At 33.6% G+C, this 6000-nt stretch overlaps 18 non-coding genes across 18 annotated transcripts; all 18 read right to left on the bottom strand.

The window, feature by feature from the left end:
• Positions 1-202: 202 nt before the first annotated feature.
• Positions 203-312, bottom strand: LOC112526207. The gene has a single exon (XR_003070538.1). It is a non-coding gene; the product is annotated as a small nucleolar RNA snoR97 (small nucleolar RNA).
• A 77-nt stretch (positions 313-389) lies between these two features.
• Positions 390-507, bottom strand: LOC112526182. The gene has a single exon (XR_003070516.1). It is a non-coding gene; the product is annotated as a small nucleolar RNA Z278 (small nucleolar RNA).
• A 455-nt stretch (positions 508-962) lies between these two features.
• On the bottom strand, positions 963-1060 carry LOC112526203. The gene has a single exon (XR_003070535.1). It is a non-coding gene; the product is annotated as a small nucleolar RNA snoR31/Z110/Z27 (small nucleolar RNA).
• A 294-nt stretch (positions 1061-1354) lies between these two features.
• On the bottom strand, positions 1355-1491 carry LOC112526212. The gene has a single exon (XR_003070543.1). It is a non-coding gene; the product is annotated as a small nucleolar RNA snoR83 (small nucleolar RNA).
• Positions 1492-2392: 901 nt separating this feature from the next.
• Positions 2393-2493, bottom strand: LOC112526195. Its single transcript, XR_003070527.1, has one exon. It is a non-coding gene; the product is annotated as a small nucleolar RNA Z122 (small nucleolar RNA).
• Positions 2494-2569: 76 nt separating this feature from the next.
• On the bottom strand, positions 2570-2675 carry LOC112526213. The gene has a single exon (XR_003070544.1). It is a non-coding gene; the product is annotated as a small nucleolar RNA snoR83 (small nucleolar RNA).
• A 47-nt stretch (positions 2676-2722) lies between these two features.
• On the bottom strand, positions 2723-2816 carry LOC112526198. The gene has a single exon (XR_003070530.1). It is a non-coding gene; the product is annotated as a small nucleolar RNA R11/Z151 (small nucleolar RNA).
• Positions 2817-2878: 62 nt separating this feature from the next.
• Positions 2879-2979, bottom strand: LOC112526191. Its single transcript, XR_003070524.1, has one exon. It is a non-coding gene; the product is annotated as a small nucleolar RNA Z157/R69/R10 (small nucleolar RNA).
• A 146-nt stretch (positions 2980-3125) lies between these two features.
• LOC112526208 lies at positions 3126-3233 on the bottom strand. Its single transcript, XR_003070539.1, has one exon. It is a non-coding gene; the product is annotated as a small nucleolar RNA snoR97 (small nucleolar RNA).
• Positions 3234-3299: 66 nt separating this feature from the next.
• LOC112526183 lies at positions 3300-3417 on the bottom strand. Its single transcript, XR_003070517.1, has one exon. It is a non-coding gene; the product is annotated as a small nucleolar RNA Z278 (small nucleolar RNA).
• A 317-nt stretch (positions 3418-3734) lies between these two features.
• LOC112526180 lies at positions 3735-3826 on the bottom strand. The gene has a single exon (XR_003070514.1). It is a non-coding gene; the product is annotated as a small nucleolar RNA Z223 (small nucleolar RNA).
• A 42-nt stretch (positions 3827-3868) lies between these two features.
• Positions 3869-3957, bottom strand: LOC112526214. The gene has a single exon (XR_003070545.1). It is a non-coding gene; the product is annotated as a small nucleolar RNA U36a (small nucleolar RNA).
• A 361-nt stretch (positions 3958-4318) lies between these two features.
• LOC112526202 lies at positions 4319-4415 on the bottom strand. Its single transcript, XR_003070534.1, has one exon. It is a non-coding gene; the product is annotated as a small nucleolar RNA snoR31/Z110/Z27 (small nucleolar RNA).
• A 235-nt stretch (positions 4416-4650) lies between these two features.
• Positions 4651-4787, bottom strand: LOC112526210. Its single transcript, XR_003070541.1, has one exon. It is a non-coding gene; the product is annotated as a small nucleolar RNA snoR83 (small nucleolar RNA).
• Positions 4788-4913: 126 nt separating this feature from the next.
• On the bottom strand, positions 4914-5039 carry LOC112526209. Its single transcript, XR_003070540.1, has one exon. It is a non-coding gene; the product is annotated as a small nucleolar RNA snoR80 (small nucleolar RNA).
• A 133-nt stretch (positions 5040-5172) lies between these two features.
• LOC112526201 lies at positions 5173-5286 on the bottom strand. Its single transcript, XR_003070533.1, has one exon. It is a non-coding gene; the product is annotated as a small nucleolar RNA Z152/R70/R12 (small nucleolar RNA).
• A 64-nt stretch (positions 5287-5350) lies between these two features.
• Positions 5351-5444, bottom strand: LOC112526199. The gene has a single exon (XR_003070531.1). It is a non-coding gene; the product is annotated as a small nucleolar RNA R11/Z151 (small nucleolar RNA).
• An 80-nt stretch (positions 5445-5524) lies between these two features.
• Positions 5525-5625, bottom strand: LOC112526192. Its single transcript, XR_003070525.1, has one exon. It is a non-coding gene; the product is annotated as a small nucleolar RNA Z157/R69/R10 (small nucleolar RNA).
• Positions 5626-6000: the final 375 nt, after the last annotated feature.

Here is a 6000-nt window from a genome sequence, read left to right as displayed (position 1 = left end):
TTAATGACTTATTGTGCTCAGACAGCCAAGGGTTTGTCGTCAAACTGAATGGGAAGAAGAGCCCAAGATCAGAAACTCTAGTCCACAAATTGCTTAATCAACGCACAAACTAAACCATAAAAAACACTTACGTTCTATTGTGGTACGTATTTTGTGATATCATATAAAAGATTGGCTTAATGAAAAAGAACATGCATTGGGGAGATTTTGTGCTGTTATTTAACTCCAGTCTCGTTAATGTTACGAAAGAAGAAGCTGATGACAACACAAATACTTTTTGAGTTTTTTCAGACTCCAAACCCGTTATATATTTCAAGGAGAAGAGTATAGTTTAAACTCAACGAATAATCATTTCAATAACATAAACAATAATCAAATCATTAAAAAGAGCTTCAATTTAAATCCAGTAATATCAAGTGAAATACAGCTTCAACCAAGTGGTTCTCCCTGTAAAACAAGGTCTTGGATCCACCGTATCTCAAACAATTGGATTATTTCATCATCAGCAGACTAAAGTAATTAAAGAAGGATCATTGGATCAGTTGAAAATTTTGATAAGGAGTAGTTTGACAATTGCTGAATAGTTTGGTACAGAATGATTAAGAGCCTCTCATGATATAATACAAAATGAAATAACTTTTTGGTAATTGTGTACAATAAAATTGAAGCTCTTAATGAGTAAAGAATATTAAAGATACAAAATCATTCAAAAAGTTTTAGAACCATTAGAGAATTTTTTTCCAATGAATTGATTAAGGAAAAAAGCTTTAGGTGTGGTGAGGCAGAACATATAAATTAAGACCTATTAAAGAAGGTACAAAAAAAGGCTGAACTGCAAACTTGACAACAATACATCAAACCCTAATTAAAACCCTAAAAAGCAAACAAAATCTTGACTTGAAAACAACCCTCGATCAAGATTTTGTGGAAAGATGCATCAGTGAGATTATGATCTTTAAATCATCAAAATCAGAAATTTAAAAATGCTTTTCTCATACACAGCATTGTCAAACTGTGTCAGAAGGTGTCCTAAGATTTTTCTGATTTCATCATCTTTGATGATTTCAATTCTCAACCCCACACGATGCACACATACGTAAATCAACATATAAGAACAAAAGAGAATTGGAAACGAACAGAAAGTTTATGAATCTGAAAGAACGTAGCAAGGAGATATACGGATCATATGATATTGAATCGTCTCCGCTCCATTTTCATCATCTCATACTTCGAATATTGTTAAGATCTAGTAACAATGGAGTTTGGATTCAGACTGACGTGCAAATGGAATTTCGTTCAGTAAAGCAAAAAATATCGTTCAGTTTTAAATACATGTTTTAATGCTTAATAGAAAACATATATGGAGGAGTTACTAGGAAACACCCTTAATTGAAAACAAGAACGGGTTTCTCAACGAAACTTCCATTTTTGGTTTAATTTGGGCCTCCTGTGAATCAGAATAAGCACTCTATAACTTAGCTTATCTGGGATGATGAAGGCACAAACCCAACAACTAAAGTCAGAATCAAAAACTAAAATGTTCGATTAATTTAAACAAAGATTATAAAAGCAGCACTCATGCAATTGCTTTGAAACTGAAATTTTGGTTAAATTTTTGGGAATGTATGAGGTGTTTCCACGATAGTACATCCAAAATAGTTCTCAAAGACATGGTCCGAAGCCAATCCAAAATAATCACAAGAAAAACAAAAACGATTTGCTTTATCCATCATCAAACAGGAGCTACGGCAAGAAGAACACCTTTCAGAAAAATATATACATCACAAGAATTGTGAATGCATTAATGTGATGTACCAAAAAATTCACGGTTCCTATCATAATAGGCAACAAAGCTACATTGCCACCCACTGCTACTAATTCACCGCCCCACCCCACCCCACCCTGCCCCGCCCAAGTTAAACTGCTAGTAACAAAATTACCTTGCCTGTGGTTCATTACAAGCTCCGGCTTAACGACATCTGATTTTTATCCGCTGCTCCATCTGGCGTTCTGATCGCACAAAACATCATGCAAACCCACTGACTCGCCTATACATGAAGGCATTTCTATTCCATCATGGTTGATCTCGTTCAGTTCTCATCTTTCCATGCCCATAGATAGAGAAGGCATGAAGAAAATACCATATGCAAAGGTTAGTAGGATGTTTAACATATTAATAGATAAATAGGCATCTAACCTAACCACCTCTCCCTTTGTTTATAAAATAGGCATCATAATATATAGTCACCTCGACTTTACTTGGAAGCTCTGATATGCCACTCTTCAATATATTACATGCTCCCCTCAGTGCACCAGTACGTGACCAGCATCTTACAAAATAGAAGGCTTTGAACTAAAAAGATGGTCTAAAAAGGAATAAAATGACATGGAGTTTGGAATCAGACTGACGTGCAAATAGAATTTCGTTCAGCACAGCACATAATATATGCCTATGATAACATAATTCGATATCTTTTAGCATCATTTTCCAAACTTCCACAAAATAAAATCATTACAAAAAAAGATTCGGAAATGAAATTAAACAGTAAAAATTACGACACTCATTTAGATATATATGGATGAGTTAAATGGGTTTCTCAGCGAAACTTCCATTTGAGTTTAATTTTGGTTTCCCATGAATCAGAATAAGCACTCTTTATTAGCTTAATTGGGACTATGAAGGCACATACCCAGTTCTAACATGCATTTTAACGAAATCTAAGAGCCTCAGTGTGTGTAACAAACAGATCATTGATTCAAATATATTAAATCTCACTGAAATCCGCTAAGATAATTTAAATTATCATCATAAGCTCCTAATAAACTAGAAACAAATCAAAAAGATAGAATCAAAAAACCTTATGAAAATTTAATGATTCAATGTGCTCAGACAGCCAAGGGTTTGTCGTCAAACTGAATGGGAAGAAGAGCCCAAGATCAGAAACTCTAGTCCACAAATAGCTTCATCAACACACATTATGTTCTATTCGTATCGTCCATCACAAACACAAAAAACAGTACTCAAGGAGATAAACATAGCAAGAAAGAAAACAAAAAACATGTAATATGTACTTTGTGACATCTTATAAGACATCAGCTTAAGGAAAAAGAACATGCAATTGGGGATATTTTGTGCTGTTATTTAACTCCAGTCTCGTTAATATTACGAAAGAAGAAGCTGATGACAACACAATACTTTTCGAGTTTTTTCAGACTCCAAACCATTATATATTTCAAGGTGAAGAGTATAGTTTAAACTCAACGAATTATCATTTCAATAATCAAATCATTAAAAAAAAGCTTCAAATTAAATCCAGTAATATCAAGTGAAGTACAGCTTCAACCAAGTGGTTCTCCCTGTAAAACAAGGTCTCAGATCCACCGTATCTCAAACAATTGGATTAGTTCATCATCAGCAGAGTAAAGTAATTAAAGAAGGATCATTGGCTCAGTTGAAAATATTGATATGGAGTTGTTTGACAAATTACTTAATAGTTCGATGCAAGAAGATTAAGAAGCTCTCGTGATATAATACAAAATAAAATATAATTGTGGTAATTATGTACAATAAAATTAGGGCTCATGATAATTAAGTGAGATTAAAAATGCAAAATCATTCAAAAGGCTTTAAAAATATTAAGAGTCAAACTTTTCTTTTGTCAAACAAGATTCACATGTTAATGATTTAAAAGTTGTCTCTTAATGAAACTATTAAGAGGTAAACAAACAACCCATAAGTGCTCAGAGTAAATAACAGCTCTATCAGTCATGAATTTTCAGAAGCAGAACTGGCTTAAAGCTGTATTTTCAATCATCACTGCAAAGACATTTCAAAAACAGTAACAAAATACAAGAACTTTATACAGATCGGCTCATATTAAGAAATTCAACCATTTTATATCCATTACTTCACTGATTCCTCTCAGAAGCGCGGATAAATCAATCAAGTCATTGCCGAATAATATCGATTTTATAAACACAAAAAGAAAATATAGCGGATGTTTTTAGAGGAAAAACATGAGAAAAAGCTTAGACTCCACGTTAACACCGCCTTAACTATCTGCCTCCATGACTAGACCTCTTTCCAATGAATTGATTAAGGAAAAAAGCTTAAGGTGTGGTGAGGCAGATCATATAAATTAAGACATATTAAAGAAGGTACAAAAAAGGGCTGAACTGCAAACTTGACAAGTATGTATCTAATGGGATAATTCTGAAAATTAAAACCCTAAAAAGCAAAGAAAAATCTTGACTTGAAAACAACCCACGATCAAGATTTTGTAGAAAGATGCATCAGTGAGGCTATGATCTTTAAATCATCAAAATCAGAATTTAAAAATGCTTTTCTCATACACAGCATTGTCAAACTGTGTCAGAAGGTGTCCTAAGATTTTTCTGATTTCATCATCTTTGATGATTTCAATTCTTAACTCCACACGATGCACACATACGTATATCAATATATAAGAACAAAAGAGATTTTGAAAGGAACCAAAGATTTATGAATCAGAAAGAACGTAGCAAGGAGATATACGGATCATATGATATTGAATCGTCTCCGCTCCATTTTCGTCATCTCATACTTCGAATTTCGTTAAGATCTACTAATAATGAAGTTTTTAAATACATGTTTTTAAAGCTTAATAGAAAACATATATGGAGGAGTTACTAGGAAACACCCTTAATTGAAAACAAGAATGGGTTTCTCAGCGAAACTTCCATTTTCGGTTTAATTTGGGCCTCCCATGAATCAGAATAAGCACTCTATAACTTAGCTTATCTGGGATTATGAAGGCACAAACCCAACTAAAGTCGGAATCAAAAACTAAAATGTAAGATTCATTTAAACAAAGATTATAAAAGCAGCAATCAATGCAATTGTTTTGAAACTGAAATTTTGGTTAAATTTTTGGGAATGTATGAGGTGTTTCCACGATGAAATGGCATTGAAGAATCCATTTATCAGGATGGCCACAGATACTGATTTGGCGTCCGAGCCATTACACCGTGAGGAACTGTATAAATCCTCCAGAATTGGTATATGGACGCCTTCAAACAAAAATTCAATCTATAAATTCAACAAATTGAAATCAAAGTTTACAAAAAACAAAGTTTTAGATTTAAAATGGTAATGAAAACATCAAAAACAGACAAGGAAATGGAATGAACAGAAGTGCTCAGTGGAAGGAGAAGTCGTTTTAAATTGGGATCACGGCAAGACAAAACAAATCGTCTTGTCCACTGCCCTAATTACACCCCTAAAGTGCTTAGCCTCATCACTGCAATTCAACATTCCACAAACAAATTGGATAAAAAACCAAAGATGATATGCATCGTTATCGAAATCTAGGAGCCTCAGTGTGTGTAACAAACAGATCATTGATTCAATTATATTAAATCTCACTGAAATCCGCTAAGATAATTTAAATTATCATCATAAGCTCTGAATGAATTTGTAACTAATCGAGTAAAATTGGTTGCAAAGAGATAGAATCAAAAAAATTGATAGGAAAATTTGTTAATTCATTGTACTCAGACAGCCAAGGGTTTGTCGTCAAACTGAATGGGAAGAAGAGCCCAAGATCAGAAACTCTAGTCCACAAATTGCTTCATCAACGCACAAAATATGAATTTAAAAAGAGTGAATAATGAATTTGGTCTTTTTGGTACCTAGTTGATACCTTGAAGATCGCTGTAAAAATGGTACGAGATGTGAACAGCAGAATCTTAGTTGGAAAAAGATACAGATCTTCCCAACTAAGAGAACCAATTAACATCTAGCAATATAGCTAATGTTTCATCGATTGAAGTAAATGCAGCTCTCAACCACATGAACAACACCCGTATTTCAATGAAATAGAGCCTGGGTAGAAATCCAGATCCGAATGAAAGATAACAACCTTGATTGAAGCAAGGTACGGATCTGTCAATCAATACACCAGATATAAAAGAGAAATGAGGAGGATAATACCAGAGGCATAACCAACGGCGGTCAAAACT

The sequence above is a fragment of the Cynara cardunculus genome, assembly GCF_001531365.2.
Source record: "Cynara cardunculus var. scolymus isolate 2C chromosome LG 13, CcrdV1, whole genome shotgun sequence".
Taxonomy (NCBI): domain Eukaryota; kingdom Viridiplantae; phylum Streptophyta; class Magnoliopsida; order Asterales; family Asteraceae; genus Cynara; species Cynara cardunculus.
This window is presented reverse-complemented; position numbering and strand designations above follow the sequence as displayed.